This window comes from Nicotiana tomentosiformis, chromosome 4, assembly GCF_000390325.3.
Source record: "Nicotiana tomentosiformis chromosome 4, ASM39032v3, whole genome shotgun sequence".
NCBI classification, from domain to species: domain Eukaryota; kingdom Viridiplantae; phylum Streptophyta; class Magnoliopsida; order Solanales; family Solanaceae; genus Nicotiana; species Nicotiana tomentosiformis.
The window spans coordinates 115,065,183-115,087,648 of record NC_090815.1 but is presented as its reverse complement, the minus strand read 5'-3'; positions in this window follow the sequence as shown (position 1 = coordinate 115,087,648).

Sequence of the window (22,466 nt, the reverse complement as noted above, 5' to 3'; positions counted from 1 at the left end):
CTTATTCCTATGTGCCATCTTTTTTTGCTTCGTATTTGGGTTTATCCCGCAATTCTATGAGTTCTCCTGTCTATGAGTCTATACCCATTGGTAATTCTATTATTGTTGACCGTGTGTATCAGTCGTGTTTGGTTGTTCTTAGTGGTTTTGAGACTAGAGCCAATTTATTGTTACTCAGTATGGTGGATTTTTATGTTATTTTGGGCATCCACTGGTTGTCGCAGTTTCACGCTATCATTGGTTGTCACGCCAAGGCGGTGACGTTGGCTATGCCAGGTCTACCATGGCTAGAGTGGAGAGGCACTTTAGATTATGTTCCTAGCAGGGTTGTTTAATTTATTAAGTCTCAACGGATAGTTGGTAAGGGGTGTGATGTGTATCTTACATATGTGAGGGATGTTAGTGTTGACACTCTAACCATCAAGTCAGTTCCGGTAGTAAGGGATTATCCAGGCATATTTCCGGCGGATCTTCCAGGCATACTGCCCGACAGAGATATCAACTTTGGCATTGATTAGTTACCGGGCACTCAGCCCATTTCTATTCCACCCTATCGTATGGCCCCAGCAGAGTTGAAAGAATTAAAGGAACAATTGTAAGAGTTGCCTGATAAGGGATTCATTCAGCCCAGTGTGTCGCCTTGGGGTGCTCCTGTCTTGTTTGTAAAGAAGAAGGATGGTTCTATGCGAACGTGTATTGACTATCGCTAGTAGAACAAGGTTACAATGAAGAACAAGTATCCATTTCTAGAGTATTCTCTATGATTGACTTGAGTTCAGGCTATCATCAGTTGAAGATTCGGGAGCCAGATATCCTGAAGACTGGTTTAAGGACTCGGTATGGTCATTACGAGTTCCTTGTGATGTCTTTTGGGCTGACCAATGCCCCAACAACATTCATGCACTTGATGAACAGTGTATTTTAGCCATATTTTGACTCGTTCATGATTGTGTTTATTGACGACATTCTAGTGTACTCCTGGATCTGGGAGGATCATGAGCAGCACTTGAGGACTGTGCTTCACACCTTGAGAGAAAAGAAGTTGCATGCAAAATTTTCAAAGTGTGAATTCTGGCTGGATTCAGTGGCATTTTTGGGTCATGTAGTATCGAGTGAGGGGATCAAGGTAGATATGAATAAGATTAAAGTAGTGCATAGTTGGTCCAGACCGTCCTCAGCTACGGAGATCCGGAGTTTTCTTGGCTTGGTGGGGTATTACCGTCGATTTGTAGAGGGTTTCTCGTCTATTGTAGCACCTAAGAACAGATTAACCCAGAAGGGTGCTCCGTTCAGGTGGACCGAGGAGTGTGATGAGAGCTTTCAAATGCTCAAGACTGCTTTGACTATAGCCCCAGTGTTGGTATTGCCTACTAGTTTGGGGTCTTATACGGTGTATTATGTTGCGTCGCGCATTGGTCTCGGCGCGGTGTTGAAGTAAGACGGTAGGGTATTTGCCTACGTGTCTAGACAACTAACGGTACATGAGAAGAACTATCATGTCCACGACCTCGAGTTAGCAGCTATTGTTCATGCCTTGAAGATCTGGCGGCACTACTTATATGGTGTTCCTTGTGAGGTGTACACCGATCACAAGGAGTCTACAACATCTGTTGAAATAGAAGGATCTTTAACATGCGACAACGTAGATGGTTGGAGCTGCTTAAGGATTATGCCATCACCATTCTCTATCATCCCAAGAAGGCCAATGTGGTGGCCGATGCCTTGAGTCGCAAGGCGGAGAGTTTGGGCAGTATAACATATCTACTAGTAGCAAAGAGACCTTTAGCCTTGGATGTTTAGACCTTGGCCAACCAGTTTGTCAAATTGGATGTTTTCGAGCCGAGCAGGGTTTGGCTTGTATGGTTTCTCAGTCTTCTCTTTATGATTGTATCAGAGAGCATTAATATAATGACCCCTATCTGCTCGTCCTTAAGGACACAGTTTAGCACAGTGATGCCAAGGAAGTCACTATTGGATATGATGGTGTATTACGGATACAGGGCAGGCTATGTGTGACCAATGTAGATGGTCTGCGTAAGTTGATTCTCCAACAGGCTCACAGTTCACGGTACTCCATTCATCCAGGTGTCGCAAAAATGTATCAGGACTTGAGGCAGCACTATTGATGGAGGCGGATGAAGAAAGACATAGTGGAGTATGTAGTACGGTTCCTAAATTCTCAGCAGGTGAAGTATGAGCATCAATGGTTAGGTGGATTGCTTCAGAAACTAGAGATTTTGGAGTGGAAATGGGAGAGGATCGCTATGGATTTCATTGTTGGGCTCCCACGGACTCAGAGAAAATTTGATGCAGTTTGGGTAATTGTGGATAGATTGACCAAGTCAGCTCATTTCATTCCCGTGGTTACTACTTGCTCTTCGGAGTAGCTCACTCAGATTTACATTGGCGAGATTGTCAGTCTTCATGGTGTGCCGGTATCTATCATCTCTGACCGTGGTACGCAGTTTACATCGCGGTTTTAGAGAGCCGTAAAACATAATTTGGGTACTCGGGTGGAGTTGGGTGCATCATTTCACCCTCAGACGTACGGACAGTCCGAGCGCATTATTCAGATATTTGAGGATATGCTTCGTATGTCTATGATAGATTTTGGGGGTTCTTGGGACTAGTTCTTGCCATTTGAAAAGTTTTCCTACAATACCAGTTATCAGTCGACCATTCAGATGGCCCCGTATGAGTCTTTGTAAGGTAGGCGGTGCTGGTCTCCAGTGGGTTGTTTCGAGCCGGGCGAGGCTAGGCTATTGGGTACAAACTTGGTTCAGGATGCTTTGCAAAAGGTTAAATTGATTCAGGATCGACTTTGTACAGCCCAATCCAGGTAGAAGAGTTATGCGGATCAGAAGGTTTGCGACGTTGCATTCATGGTTGGGGAGCGGGTCTTGCTCCGGGTTTCGCCCATGAAGGGTGTTATGAGGTTTGAGAGAAGGGGCAAGTTGAGCCCTAGGTATATCGGGCCTTTTGAGATTATTGAGAGGGTTGGAGAGGTGGCTTACAGACTTGCACTACCACCTAGTCTCTCTGGAGTTCATCCATTGTTCCATGTTTCCATGCTCCTAAAGTATCACGACGATCCGTCTCATGTGTTAGACTTCAGCTCAGTCTAGTTGGACAAGGATCTATCTTATGTTGATGAGCCGATGGCCATTTTCGACAAGCACGTTTGAAAGTTGAGGTCAAAGAAGATCGCTTCAGTGAAGGTTTAGAAGAAGGGTCATCCAGTCGAGGAGGCAACTTGGGAGACCGAGCATGATATGTTCATTGGTTATCCTCATCTTTTCACCACTTCAGGTATGTCCCTATACCCGTTCGAGGATGAACATTTCTTTTAAGAGGGTGAGGATGTAACGACCCGTCCGATCGTTTTGAGAGTATTAGCCCCGAATCCCTCTTTATTTATCCCTCTATTTCATTTTGTGGTTTCGTGACTTGCCGGAAGGCTTGGTTTTGGTTTCGGAGTGAAATAGGACACATAGTCTCTAATATAGAAGTTTATGTTCTTGGAATTTACTATAGTTTTAATTATATGAAGACAACTCTGGAATGGAGTTTCGACGATTCCAGTAGCTCCGTAGGATGATTTTGGTCTTAGGAGCGTGTCCGGATGTTGATTTGGAGGTTCGTACGTCGTTTTGGCGTTAATTGGTGAAACTGTAAAATTGGATAATTTTTGAAAAGTTGGACCGGGAGTGGACTTTTTGATATCGGGGTCGGATTCTGATTCTGGTAGTTGGAGTAGGTCCGTAATGTGACTTGTGTGCAAAATATAAAGTCAATTGGATTCTATTTGTTAGGTTTCAGCATCGTTTGTAGAAGTTGGAATTTCCTTAGTTTATTAAGCTTGAATTGAGGTGCGATCCATGGTTTTAACGTTGTTTGATGTGATTTAAAGGCTCGACTAAGTCTGTATGATATTTTAAGACTTGTTTGTATATTCGGACGGGGGCCCGGGTGCGATTCGGATTGAATCCGGAATAATATTGGACTTGTGAAAATGCTGAAGCTCCCAGCTTCTGGTGTCATCGCACCTACGGTGGGGTTGGCCGCAGGTGCAGACTCACAAAAGTGAGCATTTGGCTGCGGGTGCAAAGCTGGCTTAGCCCAACTGGGATCGTAGGTGCGAGGTGAGGACCGCATCTGCACATTCGCAGATGCGGAGGTTCGATCGCAGAAGCGGGTGAGGCTGGCCTGTGCTAGGGTTGCAGAAGAGGAAGGTTCTCCGCAGAAGCGGGCTTGCAGGTGCGAGCCCTAGTCCGTAGAAGTAGAAATCCTGGCCATAAGTGGAATCCGCACCTGCGATGGATTTTTCGCATGTGCGGCATCGCAGGTGCGACTGAGGCCTCGCAGAAGCGACTTCACTGGGCAGAAAAGGCCTAATTTCAAGGGTTTGATTTCACTTTGATTTTTGGATAGAGAGCTCGGTTTGTGGCGATTTTTGGAGAGATTTGCAAGGAAATCATTGGGGGTAAGAAATTATCACTTGGTTTTGGCTATATTACACGAATCTATTATTGTTTTAATCATTTAATTAGTTCTTAGTTTGAAATTTGAGAGAAAATTGGAAAAACTTCTTAGGCTAAAATTTGGGGATTTGAAAGGCGATTTGAGGTTGGATTTGAGTAATTCTTGTATGGTTGGACTCGATATCGAATGGGTGTTCAGATTTTATAATTTTGGTCAGGTTCCGAGACGTGGGCTCGGGTCCACTTTTTGGGGCGGTTTTTCAATTCTTTGCTAATGTCATAGATTCATTATTTATATTAGTTTCTTATAGTTATATTTATAGTATGTAATTATTTTGGCTAGATTCAAGCCGATTAGAGTTGGAAAATCGAGGCAAAGGTCTTCTTATTGATTGATTGAGCGAGGTTTGAGGTAAGTGACTTGTCTAACCTTGTATGGGGAGAAATGTTCCTTAGGATTTGGTACTGTTATGGTAAATGGTAACACGTGAAGGTCGTGTACACGAGGTGACGAGTGCGTACTCGGGCTAAATATTAAAATCCGTTTTTTGCTAAATAGTTACTTTTATTTCCTTAATTGAGTTACTCTAGCACGTGTAGTCGTCATGTTTAGCCTAATGTCACATGTCTACGTGTCTTATCTCTTACTTGCAATTTATGCAACATGCTTAGTTCAATTACCTGCTTCCTTGATTTTTTATTCAGTCTTCAAATGTAGGATTCCTTACTGTAATTTCATTGTTCCATTGGTTATGCATTGCATATTTACTTTTGGGACTATGAGGCGGTACCTCGGGAGCGCCCCTGTTGTATATTTACTTTTGGGATTACGAGGCGGTACCTCGGGAGCGCCCCTGTTGCATATTTATTTTTGGGACTACGAGACTGTACCTCGGGAGCGCGCCTGTTGTTTACCTCTATTAGCCTTGTTGTTGTTGTTGTTTCTTAACTTGTAAGAATCTTGTTTTTCCTCACGTGTTGTAATTGTCTTCTTGAATCTCGTGTTGTTATCTTTCTGAAAAATTCTCATTGTTCACTTCTCAGTCATTTCATTATATTATTATATCTTCTACCTTATTTCCTATTATTTTCAGTAGGGCCCTGACCTGGCCTCGTCACTGCTCTACTGAAGTTAGGCTTGGCACTTACTGGGTACCGTTGTGGTGTACTCATACTACACTTCTGCACATCTTTTAGTGCAGATCCAGGTACTGCTTACCAGATCAGGTACCAGTGAGCTAGCCTGTACGTGGAGACTTCAAGGTACATCTGCCAGCGTCCGCAGACCTCGGAGTCCCCTCCTCTATCCTTCCCTCTCTATCTTTATTATGTTGTTTTCCTAATTCCTCATTAGACTCTGATGTATAGATATATTTAGTATTTTTCTTTTTCTCTTTGGAGCTTGTGACTTATTTCTACCAGGTCTTGGGATTTGTAACTATTTTGAATTGCAGTTCTTATTTATTTCAGAGGTTGAGGTTGAGTTTCAGCTTTATATTCAGTTATTCCGCATTATTGTTAGGCTTACCTAGTCTTAGGGACTAGGTGTTGTCACGGCATCCTACAGAGGAAAATTGGGGCCGTGACACTTGGTCGACCTCCACTTCGCTCTTCCATATAATCTATCTATATCTATATCTATATCTATATCTATATCTATGTATACTATATTAAAAACACGAATGCCCTTAGCGAAATATTGTTCGCCTTTTTTTTACCCTTTAAATATAGATTTCACATTAGACTAAATTGTAATTTAAATTGTCCTCCTAATAATTAGGACTTTAAAATCAAATAAATTTTTTATTATTAATTTTTTCCTTATTTGGATATATAAGTCCTATCTTCATTGGATTTTAAAATCAAAAGTCTTTATTTGAATACTAACTAGAGAAGGATTTAAATATCAATGTAAATTAGAAAAAACGACTTTCAAATCCATAATTGACTACTAACTTACTAAGTAAGGAACGATATGTAATAAAGTTTCAATTAGAAAGTCCTTCTTTATTTATTTTTTACAAATTAGAAAGTTCTCTTTGAATAGGTACAACGTCCTATTGTCAATCCGTTAAAATTTTGTTAATCTGTCTATACTATATTAAAAGCACGAAGCACCAAAATGTCGTTTGCCTTTTCGCCCTTTAAAAAAAAAAGTTCACACTAGATAAAATTATCATTTAAACATTATTCATAATATTTAGGACTTTAAATAATTTAAAATTTTATTTATTAAAACTTCCCATATTTGAATTATTATGTAGGAAGTACTAATATTTAGACATTAAAATCAACTAATTTTTTTCCTTGTATAAATCAAAGTCCTAATATTTAGCACCAACTGTAAGAACTAATTTGACGTTGAAATACCTTTTAGATATTCAAATTATAATGGCATACAAAACTACGCGTGATTAAAAGAAAGAATTGAACAACTACTACTTTTTTTTATTGTACGAAAATAAGTACTACCATTGATTCTTCTAAAAGTGAAGCTATATGAAGAATCTGCAATTTATTTATTATCCTATTATTTAAAACTTTGAAATCGACTAAAATTTTAGTTATTAAATCTTTTTTTAATATTAAAAGTCATAATAAATTGACTAAAATGTTACCTTGTGTAAACATTTTTTTATTTGAACTAGGTAACATAACTATAAAAACTTACATGTTAAAGCTTACTAATATCTAAAACTTTGAAATCGATTAAAATTTTATTTATTAATTTTTTTCTTATTTGAATTGAGTATGACATCTTAATTTTGGACTTTTAAAATAAGTTATTTTAATTATCTAAACAAAACGATCATGAGACTTATATAATTGAGATATAATTATTCAAACATCTCCTTCAAATAAGTGAAATTGCAGTGGCATACAAAACTAGAAGCAGCATTTAGTAGACCAAGATGTTCCAACTTTTTTCTACCAAATTAAGATTTAAGCATTTTCTTATTCTAATGAGTTTGAGGATTCTTGAAAATAAACTTTCCTCTTTTGTTTATGTTATGAATTTTCGAGTTGAAACCAATTTGATTCTATGTTGAAAAGGTATTTTTCTCTTTTTGTTTACATAACATTTAATGAATTTATATAATTTGATATTTTCTTGGAAAAAAGTATTTTTTTTATTTTATTTTCTCGCCTACATAAATAAATAAGCATTTATTGTTTTCAAGAATCTATACTTTCTTTATAGTTTTTATTTTATATCTAAAATATATTATTTAATAATATTTTTAAAAAATTATATACTCATGAATATGAATACACGTACAAAGCGCGTACCTTGAGACTAGTAGAAACAAATATACTAGTACTGAAAAAAGAATGTATTATGCACTAAAACTCCCTTATTGATGATCTTTTACTCCAGTCTCTAGGATTCATATTGATTAACTAGTGAATTAACTTGCGTTCGCGCAAGAGAATATAAAAATATTTTAGTTAACTTTTATGATGAGAAATTTATCTTACTAAACTGGTAAATGATTTTTTACAACATGTAAAACACTACCGAATGTGAATTTTCTTTACACTTTTACCGTCTATATTAGTTAAGATGCTATCTTTGAACACTTTTAAGTAAAAGCCAAAACTTCAAATATAGGACCTATAGCATCATCTAAATAAAACATTACTCCTTCTTAATGAAACCAATAAAAAGTATCTCTCGAGTAACAACATTTAACCCGTCAAAATTGAAGTTATGTAAATATACTCTTTTATCGTACAAAGAATAAAATTAATGAAATCTTTAAACACATGCAAGTGAAATCCAAAACTTCAAATAACCTATAGTTTCATCTAAATTAAACGGTCCTCCATCTTAGTGAAACTCATACAAGTATCTATTAAGCAAATAATAATATTTAACCCGTCAAAATTAAAGTTACGTAAATATACTCTTTTATCGGAAAAAGAGAATAATTCATTACATATTTAAACACTTGCAAGGGAAAGCCAAAACATCAAACATAGGACCTATAGCTTCATCTAAATAAAACGTCTTAATGAAACCAATACAAGTATCTATCGAGCAAATAACTATACCGTCAAAATTGAAGTTACATAAATATACTCTTTTATCGTAGAAATGGAAATATTCATGAGATCATTAAACCCTTACGAGGGAAAACAAAAACTTCAAATGTAGCACCTATTGCTTCATCTAAATAAAACGCTCATCCATCTTAATGAAACCAATACAAGTATCAATATAGCAAATAACAATATTTAACCCTTCAAAATTAAAGTTATACAAATATTCTCTTTTATAGTGAAAGTAGATGGAGATATCGTGCTAATGAACGGGCCCAACATACACTGTAGCATCAGTGTTTCATATTAGTAACAACGCTGCTCCAATGAAACTGGGATATGATCTGCAATTTTCATTTCCAAGGGACTTTTGCAAGTGTGCTAATGATTGTTTAACTTGAACGGAGATATAATAATTTAAAAATACCACACATCAAGAAGCATTTTGTTAGGAAATATAAATTGGTTAATTGTTATTTTCAAATTTGAAGTATTACTCGTAATTGTAAAGGATAATCCTACATCGACTCTACTTTCTGTATTTTAGGATTCTTATAGCCAAAGGAGTTGTATCCTTCTTGTATATCTCTAGGCATATGAGTCTTATACATCTGGGAACTCACTATATATATTGGGGTTGTGTAGTCAAGTATAAGAGAATGAATAAAAGAACTTTTCATAGTACCGGAGCCCTAGGAGGTCTAACAAAAGAAAACGAGAGAAAGAAGACGGTGACTGATATGGGGAATAAAACCAATTCTTCGTCCACCTCTCGGTCTCCCATATCTTACTCTATGTCTTCCCTAAATCTGGCACATCAACTACCAGTAAAGCTCACGTCTACAAACTTTCTGTTATGGAAAACACAATTTATGCCGATGGTGTGCGTGTAACGACCTGACCGGTCGTTTTGAGTTCTAGCGCGTCGTCCGGTGGTTTCAGGCCTTGATGTGATGACCCAAAAAGTCATCTTTAAATTTAATAATTATTTCTGTGTTCTGAGACCTCAAATAGCACTATTCACCGTTCCTCGGCTTGCGTGTACAGTCGGTATAATTTTTCGGAAAGTTTTTATATGAAAAATTGATTAAAATGTGAAATTGAGCTTTAAAACTCAATTGGGTTGACTTTGGTCAACATTTTAAGCAAACGAGCCCGGATCAGTATTTTGACAGTTCTGGTAGGTCCGTATCGTGATTTGGGACTTGGGCGTATACCCATAATCGAATTCGGAGGTCACTAGCTCGAGTTATCGCATGTTGTCAAAATATTTAAGTTTAAAGGTTTAATTACTTAAGAGATTTGACCAATATTTGACTTTGTTGATACCAGATCCGTATTTTAGTTTCGGAACCCGGTATAGCTCCATTACTATATTTATGACTTGTTTGCCAAAGTTGGTGAGATACGGAGCTGGTTTGACGTGATTCGTACATCCGGTTGTTAAAAGAGATATTCTAAAGTTTTCTTAAAAATTTTATTTGATTTGGTGTCTAATTCGTAGTTCTAGGTGATATTTTAGTGTTTTAATTACGCGAGCGAGTTTTTATTAAGTTTTTGGACTGGTGTGCATATATGGTTTGGAACCCCGAGGGCTCGGGTGTAATTTGGATCATAATCAGCGCATTTCGGAACCATAAAACTGCTGAACCTGCTGCTACTGGTTTCCTTCTATGCGATCGTGTGACTGTGTCCGCGATCGCGAAGGCTTAATGGTCACAGATGAAATTTGTACTATACGATCGCATAATGAGGTCCGCGATCATACAGTTGCAGCAACTAAGTCACCGCGAACGCGAGGGCCAAGCCGCGTTCGCGAAGAAGGAATGAGGCAGAAGCTGGAGCACAAAATTTGTGCTACGCGATCGCACAAGGTAGTCCGCGATCGCGGAAGGCTGAGAAGCTGTGCTTCGCGTTCGTGAGAGCACTGTCACGTTCACGTAGAGAAAACGTTGGGCAGCCTAAAAATGTGCTTCGCGATCGCGAAGCATAGTCCGCGATCAAATAAGGGAAAAACCTGGGCAAACAGAACTTAAGTTCTATAAATGGGATTTCGCCCCATTTCCTACCATTTACGATTTTGAGCTCGGGTAAGACGATTTTTGTGTGATTTTTACGGAAAAATATTGGTGTAAGTGTTCCTTATCCTATATTGATTATATTTCATGATTCTATACTCATTACATCATAAATCCGTGAATTTATGGAAGAAAAATGTGATTTTTATAAAATCATCCAAAAATATAAAATTAAGATTTGAAGGTCAATCTGATGTTAGAATTCGATAATTTTTATATGGTTGAACTCATATCGGAACGGGTGTTCGAATTTTGTGAGTTTTTTTTGAGATTCGAGACGTGGGGCCCACTATCTATTTTTAAAATGAATTTTGGATTTTAATCTGGAAAATTAATAAATTCTTATGGAATCAATTCCTACGATTTGAATTGAGTATATTGAATTATTTATGACTATATTTGAGGATTTCAGACACAAATTCGCGAGGCAAAGGTTTAGTGGAATCTTGAATTTGGTTGCAAAGTGAGGTAAGTATCGTGGTTAACTTTGACTTGAGGGAATAGAACCCTTGAATTATTTGTTACGTGAGTTTCATGTGTAACGATGTATAGGCAAGGTGACGAGTGCCTATACTTTATCAAATTAATTATTTGCATAATTATTTAAAAATTATAAATTATTTTAAGACACGAATTAATTATTATAATAATTATTTCTCTCATATTCCTTATCAATTATAAATTCTTGAATTCATGCAATAATTGTTACATGCTTTTTTGATTTATGTGTTCTAATTGCTACTTGACATTTAGCATATTAAGTATAAAATTTTCTTTTTTCTCTCAGATTTTTCACAATTAATTGCTACTTATCATTACTTGTTTTCTGAATAAATTATGATCATTGTATGCTTTGTTGCCTAATAATTCCTTATTAAATATGGTATTTATTGGAGTATTTTTATTACAATCAAGAGTTGGTAATATTATATTGCTGGAGCGGGTTGTACGCCGCAACGGAAATGAAAATGAATATATTGGGGGATTGGGTTGTACGCCGCAATGAATTATATTTTAATTTTATATTATTGGAGCGGGTTGCACGCCGCAACGAAAATTGATTGAAATAATAATTGGTTCTGACTGCCGAGTTGGTTTCAACTGTTGAAATGAATTATATGTTTTATTTCTATTATTGCGTACAGGTTAATGTAATTGACCTGCCTTAGCCTCGTCACTACTTCGTCGAGGTTAGGCTCGATACTTACAGAGTACATAAGGTCGGTTGTACTCATACTACACTCTACACTTCTTGTGTAGATTTCGGACTTGGTCCCAGCGGCGTACTGTAGATTTTCTCGGATTCAGCTACTAGTGGAGACTTGAGGTATTTCTGCACGACATTCAGAGCACTAGGTTACATAAGTCGCACGAGTCACGAGCAAGCTTAGTAGAGTCTGAAGGATCGGTACGGAGACGTCTGTACTTATCTTTCAGAGGCTATGAAGTTTTGGAACAACATCACTTCTTTCTTAATCTGTCATGCGATCTTATTCTATCATCGATGATTGAACCATTCTATTCTTATTCTCTCGCAGATGATGAGAACACGTAATATATCTACCGACTGACAGGGACCAGAGCCCCCGGTGGAAACTATGGCCAGGGGTAGAATTCGAGGCCGAGGTCGCGCTAGAGGCCAAGGTAGAGGTAGATCTCACTTTAGAGCTCGAGCGGCAGCACCTGTTGTAGAACCTCAGGTGGATCTTCAGGAGGAGGTTCCAGTTCATACTGTACCGGTTGGACCAGTTCAAGTTCCGGAAGAGTTCATAGCTACTCCAGTACTTCAGGACGCTCTAGTCCATTTGGTGAGCCTAATGGAGGGTGTGGCCCAGAATGGTACATTTTCAGTGGCACCAGTCGTCTCACAGACTAGGAGAGGAGCACAAACTCCCACTACTCCAGCTCTAAAGCAGATGACTCCCCAGTATCAGGTTCCAGCAGCCCCGCCAGTTGGGGTAGTTCAGCCAGTTGTTGCCGCACAGGTCGGTGATAGGCCCACCATATCCTCTAAGGCCTTATTGAGACCGGATAAGTTTACTAAGCTCTTTCCAGTTCATTTCTGTGGTACACCTTTTGAGGGCCCACAGGATTATCTTGACCGCTGCCATGAGGTATTGCGGAATATGGATATAGTTGAGACCAATAAGGTCGATTTAGCTGTATTTCAGATGATGGGTTCCGTCAAGAGGTGGTGGGGAGATTATACATTGACCAGACCAGTTGGATCGCCTACATTGACATGGGAGCAGTTCTCACGGCTATTTCTAGAGAAGTTTTTCCCTATCACATTGAGAGAGGATTTCTACAGGCAATTTGAGCGTCCACAGCAAGGCAGTATGACTGCTACTTAGTATGAGACCCATTTTATGGATCTAGCCCGTCATGCTCTCCTTTTACTTCCTACTGAGGGATAGAAGGGTGATGAGGTTTATTGAGGGACTTACTCACCTTATTAGGCTTCAGATGGCCAAGGAGACCGAAAGTGAGATTTCCTTTTAGGTGACTGCTAATGTCACGAGGAGGATCGAGATGGTTCTTGCACAGGAGAGAGGACAGGGGTCTGAGAAGATGCCTCATCAATTCGGTGGGTTTAGTGGTGCCTCGTCTGGATATAGGGGAAATTTTGGTAGGGGTCATCTTCTCAGGTCGTTTCATTCAGTACTTCAAGCATCTCACGTTATTTCATGGAGTCACGGTCCTATTATGCCTTACTTTGGGCAGCCAACATTTAGTGCACATTCAGCTCCTATCAGTGCACCACCACTCCAGAGTCACTACAGCGATTATCTGGCTCATTCGGGTCAGCTTCAGCTTCAGCAGCCACGGCAGCAGGATGAGTGTTATGAGTGTGGGAATATTGGTCACATCATTAGGTATTGCCCTAGGTTGTCGAGTAACAGATCTCGACATGATTCTCGTGCCATCATACCAGCACTGGTTGCTTCATCGCCTGCTTAGCCAGCTAGAGGTAGGGGTCAGGCCGCTAGAGGTGGAGGTCAGGCCATTAGAGGTGGAGGTCAGGCCGTTAGAGGTGGAGGCCATCCAGTTAGAGGCCGTCCCAGAGACGCAGTTCAGAGTGGTGGAGCCCAGCCCCAATTTTATGCTTTTCCAGCTAGGCCTGAGGCCTAGTCATCCGATGTCGTGATCACATATATTGTTCCAGTTTGCCATAGAGATGCTTCAGTTCTATTTGATCCAGGATCTACTTATTCCTATGTGTCCTCCTATTTTGCTTCATATTTGGTTGTGCCCCATGATTCTCTGAGTGCTTTTGTGTGTGTATCTACCCCAGTGGGAGACTCTATTGTAGTAGATCATGTCTATCGTTCGTGTGTGGTTACTATTGGTAGTCTTGAGATTAGCATAGATCTTTTACTTCTTTACATGGTAGATTTTGATGTCATCTTGGGTATGGATTGGTTGTCACCTTATCATGCTATATTGGATTGCCACGCCAAAACGATGACCTTAGCCATGTCGGGGTTACCTCGACTAGAGTGGAAAGGAACTCTTGGCCATTGTATCAGCAAGGTTATCTCTTATGTGAAAGCTCAGTGTATGGTTGAGAAGGAGTGTCTAGCTTATTTGGTTTCTATTCTCGATCCCAGCGGGGAAGTTCCTTCTATGGATTCAATTCCAGTTGTCCGTAAATTTCTAGATGTATTTCCTGCATCTGCCGGGGATGCCACCCGATAGAGATATTGACTTCTGTATTGATTTAGCTCTGGGCACTCAGCCCATTTCTATCCCACCATACTGTATGTCCCCGCCCGAGTTAAAAGAATTGAAGGAGCAATTACAAGAATTGCTTGATAAGGGCTTCATTAGACCTAGTGTCTCACCCTGAGGTGCGCCCGTGTTGTTCGTGAAGAAGAAAGATGGGTCGATGAGAATGTGTATATATTATCGGTAGTTAAACAAGGTCACTACCAAGAACAAGTATCCGTTGCCAAGAATTGATGACTTATTCGATCAGCTTCAGGGTGGCAAGTTATTTTCAAAGATCGATTTGAGGTCTGGTTACCATCAGTTGAAGATTAGGGCATCCGATGTCCCTAAGATAGCTTTTCGGACTCGGTATGGGCATTACGAATTCCTAGTGATGTCATTTGGGCTGACAAATGCCCCATCAGCATTTATGGATTTGATGAATCGGGTGTTCAAGCCTTTTTTGGATTCCTTTGTGGTTGTGTTCATTGATGATATCTTGATTTACTCCAGCAGTCGAGAGGAGCATGAGCAGCATCTTCGGAGTGTGCTTCAGACTTTGAAAATTAATCAGTTATATGCCAAATTTTCAAAATGTGAAGTTTTGTTAGACTCAGTTGCCTTTTTGGGGCATGTCGTATCGACAGAAGGTATAAAAATGGATCCTAAGAAGATTGTGGTTGTTCAGAATTGGCCTAGACCTACTTCAGCTACAGAGATCCGGAGTTTCCTGGGTTTGGCAGGTTATTATCGCCGATTTGTGGAGGGGTTTTCATCTATAGAATCTCCATTGACCAAATTGACCCAGAAGGGTACCCCATTCAGATGGTCAGACGAGTGTGAGTTGAGTTTTCATAAGCTCAAGACCACTTTGACTACGACACCAGTGTTGGTATTACCCACAGGTTTAGGATCTTATACGGTGTATTTTGATGCATCTCGCATTGGGCTTGGTGCAGTATTGTTGCAAGATAGCAGGGTGATTGCATATGCGTTGCGGCAATTGAAAGTTCACGAGAAGAATTATCCTGTTCATGACATAGAATTGGCAGCCATTGTTCATGCACTAAAGATTTGGAAGTATTACCTTTACGGTGTCTCGTGTGAGGTATTTACTGGTCATCGTAGCTTACAATATCTGTTCAAACAAAAGGATTTCAATTTGAGGCAGAAAAGATGATTGGAGCTGTTAAAGGACTATGATATCACTATTTTGTATCACCCCGGAAAGGCCAATGTGGTGGCCGATGCTTTGAGTAGAAAGGCTGTGAGTATGAGCAGTCTTACGTATATTCCGGTGGGTAAGAGACCGTTAGCGGCAGATGTTCAGACTTTGGCTAATCAGTTCGTGAGGTTAGATGTTTCAGAACCCAGTTGGGTTCTAGCTTGCACAGTCGCTCGGTCTTCTTTATATGAGAGCATCAGAGAGTGGCAGTATGATGATCCTCATTTTCTTATCCTTAAGGACACAGTGCGACACGGTAATGCCAAACAGGTTGCTGTGGGGGAAGATGGAGTTCTGCGAATGCAAGGTCGTATTTGTGTGCCTAATGTGGATAGGCTTCGTGAATTAATTATGGAAGAGGCTCCCAGTTGTAGGTATTCTATTCATCCAGGTGTAGCCAAAATGTATCAAGATTTATGGCAACATTATTGGTGGAGGAGAATGAAGAAGGATATAGTTGCATATGTAGCTCGGTATCTAAATTATCAACAAGTCAAGCACGAGCATCAGAGACCCGGTGATTTGTTTCAGAATTTAGAAATTCCTAAGTGGAAGTGGGAGCGTATCACTATGGATTTTGTTGTTGGGCTTCCACGGGCTGAGAGAAAGTTCGACGCAGTTTGGGTCATTGTGGACAGGTTGACCAAGTCAGCACATTTCATTCCAGTGGCAGTTACCTAAAATTTAGCTGAAATTTATATTCGTGAGTTTGTTCGCCTTCACAGTGTGCCCGTGTCTATTATTTCTGATCGATGTATGCAGTTTACTTCACACTTCTGGAGGGTTGTACAACGTGAGTTAGGCACACGGGTTGAGTTGAGTACATGATTTCATCCACAGACAGATGGACAGTCAGAGCGCACTATTCAGATATTGGAAGATATGCTCCGCGCTTGTGTTATAAACTTTGGAGGTTTTTGGGATCAGTTCTTGCCACTTACGGAGTTTGCCTATAATAATAGCTACCAGTCGAGCATTCAGATGGCTCCGTATGAAGCATTGTACGGGAGGCGATGTCGTTCGCCAGTTGGCTAGTTTGAACAGAGAGAGGCTCAGTTGTTGGGTATTGATTTGGTACAGGATGCCTTGGATAAGGTCAAGGTAAGTCAGGATCGACTTCGCACAGCTCAGTCTAGGCAAAAGAGTTATGCCGATCGTAAAGTTCGTGATACTTCATTCATGGTTGGAGAAAGAGTATTGCTTCGGGTTTCACCTATGAAAGGTGTAATGAGGTTCAGAAAGAAGGGTAAGTTGAGCCCTAGGTATATAGGACCCTTCGAAATTCTTGAAAGGGTGGGCAAAGTAGCGTACACGCTTGCACTACCACCTAGTTTATCAGCAGTTCATCCGGTGTTCCATGTGTCTATGCTCCATAAATATCATGGTGATCCGTCCCGTGTATTAAATTTCAGCTCAATCCAATTGGACAAAGATTTGACTTATGAAGAGGAGCCAGTAGCTATTATAGCCCGACAGGTCCAACAGTTGAGGTCTAAGAGTGATCCTTCAATTCGGGTGCAATGGAGGGGTTAGTCGATAGAAGCAGCTACCTGGGAGTTTGAGTCAGACATGCAGAGTAAATATCCATACCTTTTTACCAACTCAGGTACTTTTCTAATTCTGTTCGAGGACGAACGTTTGTTTTAGAGGTGGAGAATATGATGACCCAAAGGGTCATCTTGAAATTAAATAATTATTTCTGTGTTTTGAGACCTCAAATAGCACTATTCATCGTTCCTCAGCTTGTGTGTGCAGTCCGTATAATTTTTTGGAAAGTTTTTATATGAAAAATTGATTAATATATGAAATGGAGCTTTAAAACTAAATTGGGTTGACTTTGGTCAACATTTTGAGCAAACGGACCCGGATCAGTGTTTTGACAGTTCCAGTAGGTCCGTATCGTGATTTAGGACTTGAGCATATGCCCGAAATTAAATTCAGAGATCCTCAGCTCGAGTTATCGCATGTTGTCGTAACTTTTAAGTTTAAAGTTTTAATGACTTAAGAGATTTGACTAATATTTGACTTTATTGATACCGGGTCCGTATTTTAGTTTTGGAACCAGGTATAGTTCCATTACTATATTTATGACTTGTCTGCCAAATTTGGTGAGAAACGAAGCTGGTTTGACGTGATTCGGACGTCCGATTGTTAAAATAGAAATTCTAAAGTTTTCTTAAAAATTTAATTTGATTTGGTGTCTGATTCGTAGTTCTAGGTGATATTTTAATGTTTTGATTGGGCGAGCAAGTTCGTATTAAATGTTTGGACTGGTGTGCATATATCGTTTGGAACCCCGAGGTCTCGGGTGTAATTCGGATCATGATCGGCATATTTCAGAACCATGAAACTACTTAACCTGCTGCTACTGGTTTCCTTCTATGCGATCGCGTGACTGTGTCCACGATCTCGAAGGCTTAATGGCCACAAATGAAATTTGTACTATGCGATCGCATAGTGATGTCCCCGATCGCACAGTTGCAGCAACTAAGTCACGGCGAACGCGAGGACCAAGCCGCGTTCGCGAAGAAGGAATGAGGCAGAAGTTGAAGCACAAAATTTATGCTACGCGATCGCACAAGGTAGTCTGTGATTGCAGAAGGTTGAGAAGTTGTGCTTCGCGTTCGCGAGAGCACTGTCGCGTTCGCGTAGAGCAAAAGCTGGGCAGCCAAAAAATGTTTTTCGCGATCGCGAAGCATTGTCCGCGATCGCAAAAGGGAAAAACCTGGGCAAACAGAACTTAAGTTCTATAAATGGGATTTCGCCCCATTTCCTACCATTTACGATTTTGATCTCGGGTAAGACGATTTTTGGGCGATTTTCACTGGAAAACATAGGTGTAAGTGTTCCTTATTCTATATTGATTATAGTTCATGATTCTATACTCATTTACATCATGAATCCTTTAATTTATGGAAGAAAAATCAGATTTTTATAAAACCTTTCAAAAATGTAAAATTAAGATTTGAAGGTCAATCCCATGTCGGAATTCAATGATTTTTGTATGGTTGAACTTTTATCGGAAAGGGTGTTCGGATTTTGTGAATTTTTTTGAGATTCGAGATGTGGATCCCACTGTTGATTTTTAAAATAAATTTCGGATTTTAATATGAAAATTGTAAATTCATATGGAATCAATTACTACGATTTGAATTATTTATGACTAGATTTGAGGATTTCGGACACAAATTTGCGAGGCAAAGGTTTATTAGAATCTTGAATTTGGTTGCAAAGCGAGGTAAGTATCGTGGTTAACCTTGACTTGAGGGAATAGAATCCTTGAATTATTTGTTACGTGAATTTCATGTGTAACGATGTATAGGCAAGGTGACGAGTGCCTATACTTTGTCAAATTAGTTATTTGAATAAATATTTAAAAATCATAAATTGTTTTAAGACACGAATTAATTATTAAAATAATTGTTTCTCTCATATTCCTTGTCAATTATAAATTCTTGAATTCATGCAATAATTGTTACATGTTTATTTGATTTATGTGTTCTAATTGCTATTTGACATTTAGCATATTAAATATGAAATTGCCTATTTTCTTCCTGGTTTTTCACAATTAATTGCTACTTATCATTACTTGTTTCCTGAATAAATTATAGTCATTGTATGCTTTGTTGCCTAATAATTCCTTATGAAATGTGATATTTATTGGAGTATTTTTATTACAATCAAGAGTTGTTAATATTATATTGCTGGAGTGGGTTGCACACCGCAACAGAAATAAAAATGAATATATTGGGGGGATCGGGTTACACGCCGCAATAAATTATATTTTAATTTTATATTGTTGGAGCGGGTTTCACGCTGCAACGGAAATTTATTGAAGAATTATATTGTTAGAGCGGTTTGCACGCCACAACGGAAATTGATTGAAATAATAATTGGTTATGACTGCCGAGTTGGTTTCAATTGTTGAAATGAGTTATATGTTTTATTTCGATTATTGTTGTTATTACTATTATTAGCCTCGTCACAACTTTGTCGAGGTTAGGCTAGGCACTTACAGAGTACATGGGGTCGGTTGTACTCATAGTACACTCTGCATTTCTTGTCTAGATTTCGGAGTTGGTGCTAGCGGCGTACTGTAGATTTGCTCGGATTCAGCTACCAGTGGAGACTTGAGGTATTGTTTCACGATGTTCGCAGCTCTGAAGTCCCTTTCTACTTTATTTTAGCTGTGTGCTTTCTTTCAGAAAGCTTTATTTTTTTCATACCCTTGTTGTATTATTATAGAAGTTCGTGCACTTGTGACACCAGTTGTGGGATGGTATTCATACATCGCTAGTATTATTGAGTATTCACGTTGTTTCAGGCTTTACTTCCGTAATTTTTTTTTTGTTATTAATTAATTTTAAAATTGTGTTAAATTGGCTAATTATATTCTAACGTTGGCTTGCCTAACAAGTAAAATGTTAGGCGTCATCACGGTCCCGAAGGTGGGAATTTTGGGTTGTGACACTTGAGTAGCTTCACTTCAGGTTATTACGACTTGTACGTGTGGTCAGAATTGGATTTGGGGAAGTTCGGAGTTGATTCGGAAGGAAAATTCTAATTTCGGAAGCTTTAAGTTTAAAAAGTTATCTAAGTTTTGACTTTTGAGTAAACGACCTTGGAATTAAGATTTTGTAGGTTCCAATAGGTTCGTATGATGATTTCGGACTTGAGCGTGTGTTCGGGTTGAATATCGGGTGGTTCGGAAGCATTTCACCGCTTATTATTGAAGGTTGGCATTTTGAAGGTTTAAGAATTTTCTAAGTTTGGTTAATGTAGGTTTTGGTGTCATCAATGTCCAGTTGGGGTTCCGAGCCTTGGAATAGGTTTGTATCGTGATTTGTGACTTGTACGCAAAGTTTGGCGTCATTCCGGAATGTTTTCATATGATTCAGATGCATTCGTCGAAGTTTTCGAAGTTTGAAAGTTGAAAGAAATATTTTGATCGTCGATTCATGATTTTGATATTATTTGTGGTATTTCGAGCCTTTGGATAAGTTTGTATAAGGTATTGATACTTGTTGGTGTTATTGGACGGGGTCCCGAGGGGCCCGGGTGTGAATCGGATTGAAAACAGATCGAGTTTGGACTTGGTAGAAGTGCTGATGCAGTTGGGATATGGTGCAATCGCACCTGCATGGAAAGGGCCGCAGGTGCGGCATTGTGGCCACAGAAGAGAAATTTGGACTAAGCTGGGATGGCCGCAGATGCGAAGGATGCTTCGCAGAAGCGGAAAGCGAGCTGGGCAGCTGAGGTCGCAGAAGCGAAAGGTCTCCACACGTGCGAGAGCGCATGAGCGTGGGGTGGACCGCGGAAGCGGTCGTGCGGGAGCAGAATTTGGTACGCAGAGGTGAATTTTCCTGGCTTGGAGAAAATTGCACATGCGATGGATTTTTCCGCAGGTGCGGAGCCGCATGTGCTACTGGTGGTCCGCTGGTGCGAAGGTCGATGGGCAGTGGTGCTTTTAAATCGAGACTTAGCTCTCATTTCTCTCATTTTCTCTTGGGTTGGCCGATGGTGAGGAGCTATTTTGAGGGGGTTTTCATCGAGCAACACGAGGTAAGTGATTCCCACCTTTTACAAGTAAAATACTTGGATTATATACGAATTTTTACATGGAAATTTATGAAATTGTGGGATTTTAAGAATAACACCTAGAATTGATAATTTTGAGTTTTGACCATGATTTTGGAAATAGAATTAGGAATAAATTATATATTTGAGTTCTTGGTGTTATGGGCAAAGTTTATCTTCGAAGATTTTCGGAATCTTGGCACGTGGGCCCAAGGGTTGACTTTTAGAGTGGAGTTGGGATTGTTATGAATTGATTAATTATAAGCATTGGAGTATATTTTGATTGAGTTGCACATTGTTTGACTAGTTTCGGATCGTTTGGCTTGAATTGAAGATTTAGAGAAGCGTTAGAGCCGGTTTTGGAACTTGAGGGCGAGGTAAGGCTCTTGTCTAACCTTGTGAGGGGGAAACTACCCACAAGGTGACGTAATAACTATGTGATACTAGTTGTTGGTGCTACGTACGCACGAGGTGACGAGAGTCCGTACGTAGTTAAAGCATGTTATGTCCGGATAGACCTAGGACCTTATCATGTAATATTTGAATTATTTGAACTCATTCTGCTGGATTAATTACTTAAACTTATAATTGAAATTGATTTAGAAATAAATATATGTATACTAGGCCGAGCCTTATCACTTTGAGTTGTTGGCCAGTTATTTGAGAAACGGTAAAGATTATATTCACTTTGTGCTCATGTATTGTATTGTAAGCACATGTCTCGTAACTCGGTAATTTTCTTCCTTTCTTGTGGAGTGGGCCGAACGCCTCGGCAGTTTAATAGATTCATCTATGATCCATGTCGCTCGACCCTCGGTAGTGTACACATTATTTTGGATCAGGCCGAATGACCTCGGCATAATCGTGCGTTATATTACTGGTAGTTCGAATATTAACGAGATTATCCTTCCACCGATGCCCAGTATTTTACATGGTACTTCTTATCCGTTTTTTACTGGTACTTGATACATCTGAGCTGATGAGGTAGAATGCAAGACTAGAAATTCATACTTTAAAGGAAATATTTGGAAGATTAGGTAACTTACAGATTTACCCCATTATGATTGTGTGCTTCACATCTGCTTATTGTTTTATTATATTGCTTTGTTGGACCTCTAGTAAGTGTCGATATCGACCTCTCGTCACTACTTCTCCTGGGTTAGGCTAGATACTTATTGGGTATGTGTTTATTTACGTACTCATGCTGCACTTCTGCACTAAATATGTAGGATTTGATAGGTTCATTTGGTGATCAATTTGGCGCATAGCCGCAACTGTTGAGGAGACTTTATGTGAGCTGCATTCCAGGTCACACTTTGCAGTCCACAGAGTCTCCATCGTACTATTTAT